This window comes from Myiozetetes cayanensis, unplaced genomic scaffold (assembly GCF_022539395.1).
Source record: "Myiozetetes cayanensis isolate MyiCay16 unplaced genomic scaffold, myiCay2020 scf276, whole genome shotgun sequence".
Lineage (NCBI taxonomy): Eukaryota > Metazoa > Chordata > Aves > Passeriformes > Tyrannidae > Myiozetetes > Myiozetetes cayanensis.
Window position 1 is genome coordinate 43828 of NW_026087495.1, and position 14807 is coordinate 58634.

At 57.1% G+C, this 14807-nt stretch overlaps 1 long non-coding RNA gene across 1 annotated transcript; it reads left to right on the top strand.

Moving 5' to 3' along the window:
* Positions 1-9639: 9639 nt before the first annotated feature.
* Positions 9640-14097, top strand: LOC126643649 (uncharacterized). The gene is made up of 4 exons (XR_007629788.1): positions 9640-9703; positions 10385-10507; positions 12200-12367; positions 13969-14097. It is a non-coding gene; the product is annotated as an uncharacterized LOC126643649 (long non-coding RNA).
* Positions 14098-14807: the final 710 nt, after the last annotated feature.

The window sequence follows — 14807 nt, forward strand, 5'->3', positions numbered from 1 at the left end:
GAGGGATTTGGGTGCCGGGGGGAGGGATTTGGGTGCCCAGGGGAGAGATTTGGGTGCCCCAGGGAGGGATTTGGGTGCCGAGGGAGGGATTTGGGTGCCTAGGGGAGAGGATTTGGGTGCCCTAGGGAGGGATTTGGGTGCCGGGGAGGGATTTGGGTGCCCAGGGATGGATTTGGGTGCCCAGGGATGGATTTGGGTGCCCGGGGGATGGATTTGGGTGCCCAGGAGGGATTTGGGTGCCGAGGGGAGGGATTTGGGTGCCGAGGGGAGGGATTTGGGTGCCCCAGGGAGGGATTTGGGTGCTGTAGGAGGGATTTGGGTGCCCAGGGGAGGGATTTGGGTGCCCAGGGGAGGGATTTGGGTGCCCAGGGAGGGATTTGGGTGCCGAGGGGAGAGATTTGGGTGCCCAGGGAGGGATTTGGGTGCCTAAAGGAGGGATTTGGGTGCCCATGGGAGGGATTTGGGTGCTGTGGGATGGATTTGGGTGCCGGGAGGAGGGATTTGGGTGCTGTGGGAGAGATTTGGGTGCCGAAGGATGGATTTGGGTGCCCAGGGATGGATTTGGGTGCCGTGGGAGGGATTTGGATGCCGTGGGAGGGATTTGGGTGCTCAGGATGGATTTGGGTGCCGTGGGATGGATTTGGGTGCCGAGGGGAGGGATTTGGGTGCTGTAGGAGGGATTTGGGTGCCGAGGGGAGGGATTCGGGTGCCGAGGGGAGGGATTTGGGTGCCGTGGGAGGGATTTGGGTGCCTAGTTGGATGGATTTGGGTGCCCAGGATGGATTTCGGTACTGATGGGAGGGATTTGGGTGCCGGGGAGGGATTTGGGTGCCGAGGGGGGTCAGGGCAGGCCGGGGGTGGGGGGAGGGGTGTCAGGGGAAGGGTGGGCCCCATCCCACCCACGCAGCCCCAAATGAGCTCATCGGGTGCCGCTGGAAAAGGCCGGGAATTCGCAACGTAAACAGAGGGGCCCCCGCGGCGCTCGGGAACACGCGCGGCACGGACAAAACCCCCTGCCCCACCCGAGACCAAACCCGGCCCCCACGCAGAACAGGGTGGGGCTCAGAGCCCCCGAAACGTCTGGGACACCCCAAATGTGGGGAACCCCAAAATGTGTGGACACCCCCAAATGTGGGAACCTCCAAAATGTGTGGGACACCCTCTAAAATGTGTAGGACCCCCAAATGTCTAGGACCCCCTAAATGGCTGGGACCCCCCAAAATGTCTGGGACCCTCTAAATGTGTAGGACCCCCCAAAATGTGTAAGGACCCCCTAAATCTCTGAGACCCCCAAATGTGTGGGACCACTCCAAATGTCTGGGACCCCCAAAATGTGTGGGACCCTCCAAATGTCTGGGACTCCCCAAAATGTTTGGGACCCTCCCAAAATGTGGGGACCCCCTAAATATGTGAGGACCCCCAAAATGTGTAGGAACTGCCCAAAATATGTGGAACCCCCTAAATGTGTGGGACCCCCAAAATGTGTGGGACCCCCAAAATGTGTGGACTCTCTAGAATGTCTGGAAACCTCCCCAAAATGTGGGACACCCCAAAATATCTGGGACCCCCTAAATGTGAAGGACCCCCATATGTGTGGGACCCCTCAAAATATCTAAGACCCTCTAAATGTCTGAGACCCCCAAAATGTGTGGGGACCCCTAAAATGTCTGGGACCCCCCAAAATATCTGGGACCACTCCCAAAATGTGGGGACCCCCAAAATGTCGGACCCCTCAAAATGTGTGGAACCCCCGAAATGTCTGGGACCCCCAAAATGTCTAAGACCCCCAAATGTGTGGGGACCCCTAAATGTCTGGACCCTCCCAAAAAGTCTGGGACCCCTCCAAATGTGTAGGACCCCCAAAATGTGAGGAACCCCCAAAATGTGGGGAACCCTAAATGTCTGGGACCCCCAAAATGTGGGGACCCCCAAAATGTGTGGGACCTCCCAAATGTCTGGGACCCCCAAATGTGTGGGACCCCCCAAAATGTGTGGGACCCCCAAATATGTAGGACCCCCCAAAATGTGTGGGAACCCCCAAAATGTCTGGGACCTCCCAAAATATCTGGGACCACCCCAAATGTGGACCTCCAATATGGGGACCCCAAAATGTGTGGAACCCCCTGAAATGTCTGGGACCCCCAAATGTCTAAGACCCCCAAATGTGTGGGGACCCCTAAATGTCTGGGACCCTCCCCAAAAGTCTGAGACCCCCCAAATGTGGGGACCCCCCAAATGTGTGGGACACCCCCAAATGTGTGGGACCCCCAAATGTCTGGGACCCTCCTAAATATGTGGGACCCCAAAATGTGTGAGACTCCCCCAAATGTCTGGGACCCCCTAAATATCTGGGACCCCCTAAATGTGTGGGGACCCCTAAATCTGTGGGACCCCAAAATGTCTAAGACTCCCCAAATGTGTGGACCCCCCAAATCTGTGGGACCCCCAAAATGTCTAAGACCCCCCAAATGTGTGGACACCTCCAAATGTGTGGGACCCTCAAAATGTGGGACACTCAAATGTGTGGGACCCCTAAAATGTGGGGACCCCCAAATGTGTCGGACCCTCCTAAAATATGTGGGGACCCCTAAATGTGTAGGACCCCCAAAATGTCTAAGACCCCCTAAATGTCTAAGACCCTCCCCAAAATGTGTGGGACTCCCTAAATGTCTGGGACCCTCCCCCAAATCTCTGGGACCCCCCCAAATGTGTGGGGACCCCCCCCAAAATGTGTGGGACTCCCAAATGTCTGGGACTCCCAAATACGTGGGGACTCCTAAATGTCTGGGACCCTCCCAAATATCTGGGACCCTCAAATGTGCGGGACCCCCCAAAATGTGTGGGAACCCCCAAATGTCTGGGACCCCCAAAATGTGTGGGACCCCCAAATTTGTAGGACCCTCCAAATGTGGGGACCCCCTAAATATCTAAGACCCCTAAAATGTATGGGGCCCCCTAAATGTGTGGGACCCCTCCAAATGTCTGGGACCACCCCAAAATGTGTAGGACCCCCCCCAAAATTTGTGGGACACCCCTAAATGTCTGGGACACTCCCAAATGTGTGGGACCTCCCAAATGTGTGGGACCCCCAAAATATCTGGGACCCTCTAAATGTCTGGGACCCCAAAATGTGGGACCCCTAAATATCTGGGACCCCCTAAATGTGTGGGACCCCCCCCTAAATGTCTAAGACCTCCCAAAATGTGTGGGGGACCCCTAAAATGGCTGGGACACTTCAAAATGTGGGGACCCCCAAATGTGTGACACTCAAATGTGGGACTCTCAAATGTGTGGACCCCTAAAATGTCTGGGACTCCCTAAAATGTGTGGGGACCCCCAAAATGTGTGGGACTCCCCAAAATGTGTGAGACTCCCCAAATGTGTGGAACTCCCCGAAATGTCTGGGACCCCCAAAATGTCTAAGACCCCCAAATGTGTGGGGACCCCTAAATGTCTGGGACCCCACCCAAAATATCTGGGACCCCTAAATGTGTGGGACCCCCAAAATGTCTGGGACCCCCAGGACCCCCCAATTTTTGGGGAGGGGGAGTGAAACACTTCAGGACCCCCCAGTATTTTAGGAGGAGGAAACCCTTCAGGACCCCCCCAATTTTTAGGAAGAGGGTGAAACCTTCAGGACCCCTCCCAAATTTTTAGGGAGGGAGGAAACACTTCGGGACCCCCAATTCTTTTTTGGGGGTAGTGCCCCCTAATTCTGGTGTCCCCCGCAGTGCTGTGCCCCCTGCTGTGCCAGAACGGGGGGGTCTGTGCCCACCCCCGCGCCTGCCTCTGCCCCCCCCAATTCACGGGACGCTTCTGCCACCTCCCCTCCAACCTCACCCGCGGGGGGGGACCCCGAAAACCCCCCCACGCCGCGGGGGGAACCCCAGACCCAGCGGGGGGACCCCCAGAGCGGCCAGGACGCCGAGGGGGCCCGGGGGGGGATCCGACCCCCCCCAGGAGCTGACGCGTTCGGTCTACACCCTGCCCGTGGCCAACCATCGGTGGGACAGGGACGGTGAGACCACCCCCCAAATTATCCTAAACCCACCCCAAATTATCCTAAACCCACCCCAAATTACCCTAAACCCACCCCAAATTAACCCCAAACAACCCCCCAAATCCCACACCCTGCCCGTGGCCAACCATCGGTGGGACAGGGACGGTGAGACCACCCCCAAATTACCCTAAATTACCCTAAATTAACCCAAATCCATCCCCCAAATCCATCCCCCAAATCCACCTAAATCAACTCCCAAATCCACCCCCAAACCCACCCCAAATCCATCCCTCAAATCCACCCTAAATCCATCCCCAAATCCACCCTAAACCCACCCCAAACCATCCCAAATCCATCCCCAAATCCCACCCTAAACCCACCCCAAACCCACCCCAAATCCACCCCAAATCCATCCCCAAATCCACCCCAAATCCATCCCCAAACCCATCCCCAAATCCATCCCCCAAATCCATCCCCTAAACCACCTCCCAAACCCACCCCAAACCCATCCCCAAATCCACCCTCAAATCCATCCCCAAACCCACCCCAAATCCACCCCTAATCCACCCCAAACCCACCCCAAATCCACCCCAAACCCACTCCCAAATCCACCCCAAACCCACCCTAAATCCATCCCCAAATCCACCCCAAATCCCACCCCAAACCCACTCCCCAAACTACCACCCCAAACCCACCCCAAATCCACTCCCAAACCCACCCCAAATCCATCCCCAAACCCACCCCAAATCCACCCCCAAATCCACCCCAAATCCACCTCCCAAACCCACCCCAAATCCACCCCAAATCCACCTCCAAAATCCATCCCCAAATCCACCCCAAATCCACCCCAAACCACCCCAAACCCACCCCAAATCCACCCCAAATCCACCCCCAAATCCACCACCCCAAACCCACCCTAAATCCCACCCCAAATCCACCCCAAATCTACCCCAAACCCACCCCAAATCCACCCCCCAAATCCACCCCAAACCCACCCCAAATCCATCCCCCAAATCCACCCCAAATCCACCCTAAATCCACCCCAAATCCATCCCCAAATCCACCCCAAACCCACCCCAAACCACCCCCAAATCCACCCCAAATCCACCCCAAATCCATCCCCAAATCCACCCCCAAACCCACCCCAAATCCACCCCAAATCCATCCCCAAATCCACTCCCAAACCCACCCCCAAATCCACCCCCAAATCCATCCCCCAAACCCACCCCAAATCCACCCCAAATCCATCCCCAAACCCACCCCAAATCCACCCCCAAATCCATCCCAAATCCACCCCCAAATCCACCCCAAACCACCCCAAATCCACCCCAAACCCACCCCAAACCCACCCCCAAATCCACCCCCAAACCCACCCCCAAACCCACCCCAAATCCACCCCCAAACCCATCCCCAAATCCACCCCCCAAACCCACCCCAAACCCACCCCAAACCCACCCCAAATCCACCCCCAAATCCACCCCAAATCCACCCCCAAACCCACCCCAAACCCACCCCAAATCCACTCCCAAATCCACCCCCAAATCCATCCCCAAACCCACCCCCAAATCCACCCTAAATCCATCCCCAAACCCACCCCAAATCCACCCCCAAATCCACCCCAAATCCACCCCAAACCCACCCCAAATCCACCTCAAATCCATCCCCCAAATCCACCCCCCAAATCCATCCCCCAAATCCCACCCCAAACCCACCCCAAATCCACCCCAAACCCACCCCAAAACCCACCCCAAATCCACCCCAAACCCACCCCAAATCCACCCCAAACCACCCCAAACCCACCCCAAATCCACTCCTAAACCACCCCCAAATCCACCCCAAACCCACCCCAAACCCACCCCAAACCCACCCCAAAATCCACCCCCAAATCCACCCTAAATCCATCCCCAAATCCACCCCAAACCCACCCAAATCCACCCCAAATCCATCCCCAAACCCACCCCAAATCCACCCCAAACCCATCCCCAAATCCACCCCCCAAACCCACCCCAAATCCATCCCCAAAACCCATCCCCAAACCCACCCCAAATCCATCCCCAAATCCATCCCCAAACCCACCCCAAACCCACCCCAAATCCACCCCAAACCCACCCCAAATCCACCCCCAAACCACCTCCAAACCACCCCAAATCCACCCCAAATCCACCCCAAATCCACCCCCAAATCCCACCTCAAATCCACCCCAAATCCATCCCCAAATCCACCCCCAAATCCACTCCCAAACCCACCTCCAAATCCACCCCAAATCCACCCCCAAACCCACCCCAAATCCACACCCCAAATCCACCCCCAATCCATCCAACCCCAAACCCACCTCAATCCATCCCAAACCATCCCCAAATCCATCCCCAAATCCACCCCCAAATCCATCCCCAAACCCATCCCCTAAATCCACCCCAAACCCACCCCAAATCCACCCCCAAATCCACCCCAAATCCACTCCCAAATCCACCCCAAATCCACCCCAAATCCATCCCCAAATCCACCCCCAAACCCACCTCCCAAATCCACCCCAAACCACCCCCAAACCCACCCCAAATCCACCCCAAACCCATCCCCAAATCCACCCCAAACCCATCCCCAAATCCACCCTCAAACCCACTCCAAACCACCCCAAATCCATCCCCCAAACCCACCCCAAATCCACCCCAAATCCACCCCCAAACCCACCCCAAACCCACCCACCCCAAACCACACCCCAAACCATCCCCAAATCCACCCCAAATCCACCCCAAACCCACCCCAAACCCACCCCAAATCCACCCCCAAACCCACCCCAAACCCACCCCAAACCCACCCCAAATCCACCCCCAAACCCACCCCAAAACCACCCCAAACCACCCAAACCACCCCAAACCCACCCCAAATCCACCCCCAAACCACCCCAAATCCACCCTAAACCCACCCAAACCCTCCCCAAATTCACCCCAAATCCACCCTCCCAAATCCACCCCAAATCCATCCCCCAAATCCAATCCCCAAACCCACCCTAAATCCAACCACCCTCAAACTCCACCCCCAAATCCACCCTAAACTCCATCCCCAAACCCACCCCAAAAATCCCCGAAATTCCACCCCAAATTCCACTCCCAATTCCCCCTCGAGGTGGGGGCGGGGGAGTTCGAGGATTTTGGAGCGTTTTTGGGAGCATTTTGGGGACATTTTAGGTGGGTTTGGGACATTTTGGGGTATTTTGGGGGGTTTTGGGGGTTTTGGGGTCGTTTTCTCTCGTGACCTCTCTGGACCCCCCAGGTGCTCAGTCCCTGGTGAGGGTTCATGTCCCTCCCCCTCCCTCCCTCCGAGGGCACTGGGGAGGTTTTGAGGGAGATTTTGGGACATTTTGGGACATTTTCGGGGTGGTTTTGGGGTTTTGGGGTCGTTTTTCTCTGGGACCCTCAAACCTCCCTAAATCCCCCACCCAGGTGCTCAGTCCCTCGTGAGCGTCCACGTCCGCCACCCCCCGAGTCCCCTGTGCGGATCCACCGCGTGGAGCGGGTGCTGGAGGGGAGGGGAGGAGGGGAGGGATGGGGTCTTGCTGACCCCTCCCCTCTCCGGAGCCCCTCGGAGCCCCCGAGCCCCCGACCCCCGGGGTCCCCCTGGCCCCGCGTGTTGGCGCTGAGGGGGCTCTGAGACCCCCTGAGAGGAGGAGGAGGGGGGAGGGGTTCAGGTACTGCTTCAGGAACCTCCGGGGGCAGTGAGACCCCACCCCAAAATATCAAACAATCTGGGGGTGGGAGGGGAGATTGGGGGATTTGGGGAGATTGGGGGATTTGAAGGATTTGGGGCTTTGGGGGATTTGGTGGTGGGAGGAGCATTTGGGGGATTTGGGGGAATTTGGGGGATTTGGGGTGGAGGGGGATTTTGGGGATCTGAGGGGATTTGGGGCTTTGGGGGATTTCGGGGTGGGAGGGGGCATTTGGGGCAGATTGGGGGTCTGGGGATTTGAGGGGTGGAGGGGGATTTTGGGGATTTGAAGGAATTTGGGGGATTTGGGGTGGGAGGGGGATTTTGGGGATTTGAGGGGGATTTGGGGGTGGGAGGGGATTTGGGGCAGATTTGGGGGATTTGAGGGGATTTGGGGGTATTTGGGGGTGGGAGAGGGATTTTGGGGGATCTGAGGGGATTTGGGGCTTTTGGGGGATTTGGGGGTGGGAGAGGAGATTTGGGGGGATTTGAGGGGGATTCGGGGCTTTTGGGGGATTTGGGGGATTTGAGGGTGGGAGGGAGATTTGGGGGATTTGAGGGCGGAGGGGGATTTTGGGGGATTGGGGAGATTGAGAGGGTCGGGGGATTTTGGGGTGATTGGGGGATTGGAGGGGGTCGAGGAAGATTTGGGGATATTGGGGAGATTTTGGGGGCTTTTGGGGGATTTAGGGGCTTTTGGGGGATTTGGGGGTGGATTTGAGGGGATTTGGGGGTGGAAAGGGGATTTTTTTGTGTTGTGGGGTTATTTTGGGGGTTTTTTTGAGTTCTGGGGTTATTTTGGGGTTCGGGGGTCTCAAAGCCCCTGACTCCTTTCCCCCCAGTGCAGCTCCCCTGCCCGGGCTCTGCACTCCTTTGAGGATGGGGGGTCCTGACTTCGGGGGGTTTTTGGGTTCTGGGGTTTTCGGGGGTTTTGGGGTTTTTGGGGTTCGGGAGGGGTCCCAAAGCCCCCTGACCCCCTTTTCCCCCCCACAGTGCAGCTCCCCCTGCCCGGGCTCCGCACCCTTTGAGGGGGAGGGTCCTGACTTCAGGTGGATTTTTTTGGGTTCTGGGTTTTTGGGGTTTGGGGTTTTGGGGTTCAGGGGGTCCCAACACCCCTAACCCCTTTCCCCCCAGTGCAGCTCCCCCTGCCCGGGCTCTGCACCCCTTTTGAGGGGGTCCTGAGTTCCGAGTGGGATTTTTTGGGATTCTGTTTCTTTCTGGGGTTCGGGGGTTATTTTGGGGTTCTGGGGGTCCCAACACTCCTGACCCCCCTCCCCCACAGTGCAGCTCCCCTGCCTGGGCTCTGCACCCCTTTGAGGGGTGGGGTCCTGACTTCGGGGGTGGTTTTTGGGTTCTGGGGTTTTCGGGGTTTTGGGGGTTTTTGGGGTTCCAGGGGTCCTAACGCCCCCTGACCCCATTTACTCCCCACAGTGCAGCTCCCCCTGCCCGGGCTCTGCACCCCTTTTGAGGAGGGGGCTTTTTGGGTTCCAAGTGGGATTTTTTGGGGGTTCTGGGGTTATTTTGGGTTCGGGGGTTATTTTGGGGTTCCGGGAGTCCTGACACCCCTGACCCCCTTTCCCCCCACAGTGCAGCTCCCCTGCCTGGGCTCCGCACCCCTTTGAGGGGGATCCTGAGTTCTGAGTGGGGATTTTTGGGATTCTGTTTCTTTCTGGGGTTCGGGGGTTATTTTGGGAGTTCCAGGGGGTCTCAAAGTCCCTGACCCCCTTTCCCCCACAGTGCAGCTCCCCTGCCCGGGCTCCGCACCCGCTCCGTTTGTTGCCGCGGGGGGGTCGGCGTGGCCTGGGGGGTCCACGAGTGTCAACCTCTTGCGAGGCCACGCGGGTAAGGACCCCTTTTTGGGGTTTTTTTGGGGTTTTGGAGGCGTGGCAGGGAGGGCTCTTAAATTCCATCTTTCTCTCTATTCCCCGGAATTCCCAGCGCTTTCCCCGCGGGACTCGCCCTGCCCGCCGGGATTCCAGAGGCAAAACGGCTCCTGCCACGGTCAGGATTTTGGGGAATTTGGGGGTTTGGGGATTTGGGGATTTGGGGGATTTGGGGGTTTAGGGGATTAGGGGAGATTGGAGGGATTGAGGGATTTTGGGGGTTTGGGGATGGAAGGATTTGGGGGAGATTGGGGATTTGGGGGAATTTTGGGGGAGATTGAGGATTTGGGTGATCTGGAGGGGTTTTGGGGAGATTGGGGATTTGGGGAGATTGAGAGGGATTGAGGGGGATTTGGGGGTGGGAGGGGGATTTTGGGGCATTTGGGGGATCTGAGGGATTTGGGGGTGGGAGGGGATTTTGGAGGATTGGAGGGATTTTTGAGTGTCTGAGGGGATTTGAGGAGAGACTGGGGGATTTGGGGAGATTGGGATCGAGGGATTTGGGGGATTGGGGGATTTGGGGGAAATTGGAAAGGGGGATTTTGGGGAATTTGGGAGATTGGGGGATTTGGGGGAGATTGGGGAATTTGGGGGATTTGGGGATCTGGAGGGTTTGGGGGATCTGGAGGAGATTTGGGGAAGATTGGGGAGATTTTGGGGAGATTGATGGGACGGGGAGGATTTGGGGAAATTGTAAAGAGGGGGATTTTTGGGGGATATTTTTGGGGGGGGATTTTTTTGGGATGGGGGAGGGGTGTCAAACGAATGACTCCCCCCCCCAAAATCCCCCCTAAATCAGACGTGGATGAGTGTGAGGAGGGGTCCCTGTGCAGGAACGGGATCTGCACCAACACCCGGGGGGGCTTTGCCTGCCTCTGCCCCCCGGGGTTCCTGCTGGATTCATCCCGCTCCAGATGCATCTGTGAGCAGTTATAGGATTGGGAATGGGATTGGGATCAATGGGAATGGGATTGGGGTGGGATTCCTGCTGGACTCATCCCGCTCCAGATGCATCTGTGAGCATTTATGGGATTGGGAATGGGATTGGGATCAATGGGATTGGGATTGGGGTGGGATTCCTGCTGGATTCATCCCCCTCCAGATGCATCTGTGAGCATTTATGGGATCAGTGGGATTGGGGTGGGATTCCTGCTGGATTCATCCCGCTCCAGATGCATCTGTGAGCATTTATGGGATTGGGAATGGGATTGGGGTGGGATTCCTGCTGGATTCATCCCGCTCCAGATGCATCTGTGAGCAGTTATGGGATTGGGAATGGGATTGGGATCAATGGGATTGGGGTGGGATTGGGGTGGGATTGGGGTGGGATTCCTGCTGGACTCATCCCGCTCCAGATGCATCTGTGAGCATTTATGGGATCACTGGGATTGGGAATGGGATTGGGAATGGGATTGGGATCAATGGGATCAATGGGATTGGGGTGGGATTGGGATCGGGATTGGGGTGGGATTGGGAATGCGATTGGGGTGGGATTGGGAATGGGATTGGGATGGGATTGGGGTGGATTCCTGTTGATTCATCCCGCTCCAGATGCATCTGTGAGCAGTTATGGGATCAATGGGATTGGGGTGGGATTGGGATCAATGGGATTGGGATTGGGATCAATGGGATCAATGGGATTGGGGTGGGATTCCTGCTGGACTCATCCCGCTCCAGCTGCATCTGTGAGCAGTTATGGGATTGGGAATGGGATTGGGATCAATGGGATTGGGGTGGGATTCCTGCTGGACTCATCCCGCTCCAGATGCATCTGTGAGCATTTATGGGATTGGGAATGGGATTGGGATCAGTGGGATTGGGATTGGGGTGGGATTCCTGCTGGACTCATCCCGCTCCAGATGCATCTGTGAGCATTTATGGGATCAATGGGATTGGGAATGGGATTGGGATCAATGGGATTGGGGTGGGATTCCTGCTGGACTCATCCCGCTCCAGCTGCATCTGTGAGCATTTATGGGATCAGTGGGATCAGTGGGATTGGGATCAATGGGATTGGGATCAATGGGATCAATGGGATCAATGGGATCAATGGGATCAATGGGATGTGTCCCCCCCCCAGCCCAGCAGGTCCTGTCCGAGCAGAGGGGTCCCATTTACACCCACTCTGGGCTGGGATAGGATGGGATAGGATGGACTGGGATGGACTGGGGTGGTCTGGGGATGGGGTAAGTTGGTCTGGGGGTTGGATAAGTTGGTCTGGGGGTGTCCCTGAGCCCCCCGTGTCCTCCCCAGCCCAGCAGGTCCTGTCCGAGCAGAGGGGTCCCATTTACACCCACTCTGGGCTGGGATTTGCTGGGATTTGCTGGGATAGGTTGTACTGGGATGGTCTGGGGTGGGATAGGATGGACTGGGATGGACTGGGGTGGTCTGGGGGTGTCCCTGAGCCCCCCCCGTGTCCCTCCCCCAGCCCAGCAGGTCCTGTCCGAGCAGAGGGGTCCCATTTACACCCACTCTGGGCTGGGATAGGATGGGATAGGATGGACTGGGATGTACTGGGGGTGGGATAGGATGGACTGGGATGGACTGGGATGTACTGGGGGTGGGATAAGTTGGTCTGGGGGTGTCCCTGAGCCCCCCCCGTGTCCCCCCCCAGCCCAGCAGGTCCTGTCCGAGCAGAGGGGTCCGTGTTTCCGGCTGGTTGCCGAGGGGGGGGCGTGTGCCCTGCCCACCCTGCGCAACATCACGCGCCAGGTTTGCTGCTGCAGCCGCGTGGGCAAAGCCTGGGGGGGCTCCTGCCTGCGCTGCCCCCCCTTCGGATCCGGTGAGACCCCCCCCAAAAAAAAAACAAACACCTGGGCACCCTAAAAAACCCCTGGGAACAACCCCCAAATTTGTGGGAATAACCAACCCAAAGAATGTTCAAAAAAACCAGCTGGGATTCCCTTCCCCCCCCAAAAACCACCCAGGACCTCCCCAAAAATATCAGGAACCCACCTGACCCCTCCCAAAATCACCTGGGAACCCCTCAAAACACCTAGGACCCCCAAAAACACCCGACCCCCCAAACACCCGGGACCCCCAAAAACCAACCGGACCCCCAAAAAAAAAAAAAAAAACGCGTGGGATCCCTTCCCATCAAAATCTCACCCCACCACCCCCAAATCTCACCCCTGTCCCCTAAATTTCCCCTTTTCCCCCAAAAAGAGGGATTTCAGGAGATCTGTACAGCCAGTCCCGGGTACCCAAATCTCACCTTCAAATTTCCCCTTTTTCCCCCCAAATTTCCCCTTTTTCCTCTCAAACAGAGGGATTTTGGGAGATCTGCCCAGTAGTTCCTGGGTACCCAAATCTCACCCCCAAATCTCCCATTCCCCAAATTCCCCTTTTTTCCCCCAAAACCAGAGGGATTTTGGGAGATCTGCCCAGCAGGTCCCAGATACCCAAATCTCACCCCCAAATTCCCTTTTTTCCCCCAAAAACAGAGGGATTCCGGGAGATCTGCCCAGCTGGTCCCGGGTACCCAAATCTCACCCCCAAATCTCCCCTTTTTTTTCCCCAAACCAGAGGGATTCCGGGAGATCTGCCCAGCTGGTCCCGGGTACCCAAATCTCATCCCTTTTTTCCCCAAATTTCCCTTTTTTCCCCCAAAACCAGAGGGATTCCGGGAGATCTGCCCAGCAGGTCCCGGGTACCCAAATCTCACCCCAAATCTCCCATTTTCCCCAAATTTCCCTTTTTTCCCCCCAAACCAGAGGGATTTCAGGAGATCTGCCCGGCAGGTCCTGGGTACCCAAATCTCACCCCCAAATTTCCCCTTTTTTCCCCCAAATTTCCCCCTTTTCCTCCCCAAAAAAGAGGGATTTTGGGAGATCTGCCCAGCAGGTCCCAGGTACCCAAATCTCATCCCTTTTTTCCCCAAATTTCCCTTTTTTTCCCCAAACCAGAGGGATTCCGGGAGATCTGCCCAGCAGGTCCCGGGTACCCAAATCTCACCCCCTAAATCTCCCATTTTTGCCCCAAAATTCCCCTTTTTTTCCCCAAACCAGAGGGATTCAGAGAGATCTGCCCAGCAGGTCCCGGGTACCCAAATCCCCCCTATTTTGCCCCAAATTTCCCCTTTTTCCCCCCAAAAAAGAGGGATTTCAGAGAGATCTGCCCAGCAGGTCCTGGGTACCCAAATCTCACCCCCAAATCTCCCATTTTCACCCCAAATTTTCCCCAAAACCAGAGGGATTCCGGGAGATCTGCCCAGCAGGTCCCGGGTACCCAAATCTCACCCCCAAATCTCCCTTTTTTTCCCCCAAATTTCCCCCCAAACCAGAGGGATTTCGTGAGATCTGCCCGGCTGGTCCCGGGTACCCAAATCTCACCCCCAAATCTCCCATTTTCACCCCAAATTTCCCTTTTTTCCCCCAAAACCAGAGGGATTCAGAGAGATCTGCCCAGCAGGTCCCGGGTACCACTACTCTGCCTCCGACCTGCGCATCAACACCCAATTCCTGGGCCAGGACGTCACCAGGGTCCCCCTGGGGCCCCCCCGAGCCCCCCCGACCCCCTGTGAGCACCCCAAAAATCACTCGGACCCCCCTCGAGTCCCCTGAACCACCCTGAGTTCCCCAAAACTTCCTCTAAACCCACTTAACACCCCAAAACTCCCCCTAAGCCTCTCCTGAACCCCCTGAGCCCCCCAAAGCTCCCCCTAAACCCACTTAACGCCCCAAAACTTCCCTAACTCCCTACCTCTCTGAACCCCCAAACCTCCTCTAAACCCACTTTAACACCCCAAAACCCCCTGACCCCCCTGAACCCCCTGAACTTCCCTGAGCCTCCTGAGCTCTCTGCAACCTTCCTCAAACCTTCTCAACTCCCCCAACCCCTTCCCCAACCCCCAACCCAATGCTTAACCCCCCCAATCCTCCTAAACCCCCTCCAAACCCCTCCTCAAACCCTCCCAACCCCCCAAATCCGCCTTAACCTCCAAATCCCTTCCAGTCTCCCTCAAATCCTCTCAACCCTCCCCAACCCCTACTCATTAAACCCCTCAACTCCCCCAATACTCCTCAAACTCCCTCTAAACCCCCCTTTTGTGTATCCCCCAGCTCCCAGGACCCCTCCTCGGTGGGGACTCCTCGGCCTCTCGCCGCCCCCCTCCCCCGGGCCCGAGGTGATCGTGGTACCTCGGCCCAGCCCCCCAATTTGGGGGCCTCTGTCTCACTCTCTGCCCCCCTCGAGCCAGTGTAAGGAGGAGGGGGATTTGGGGG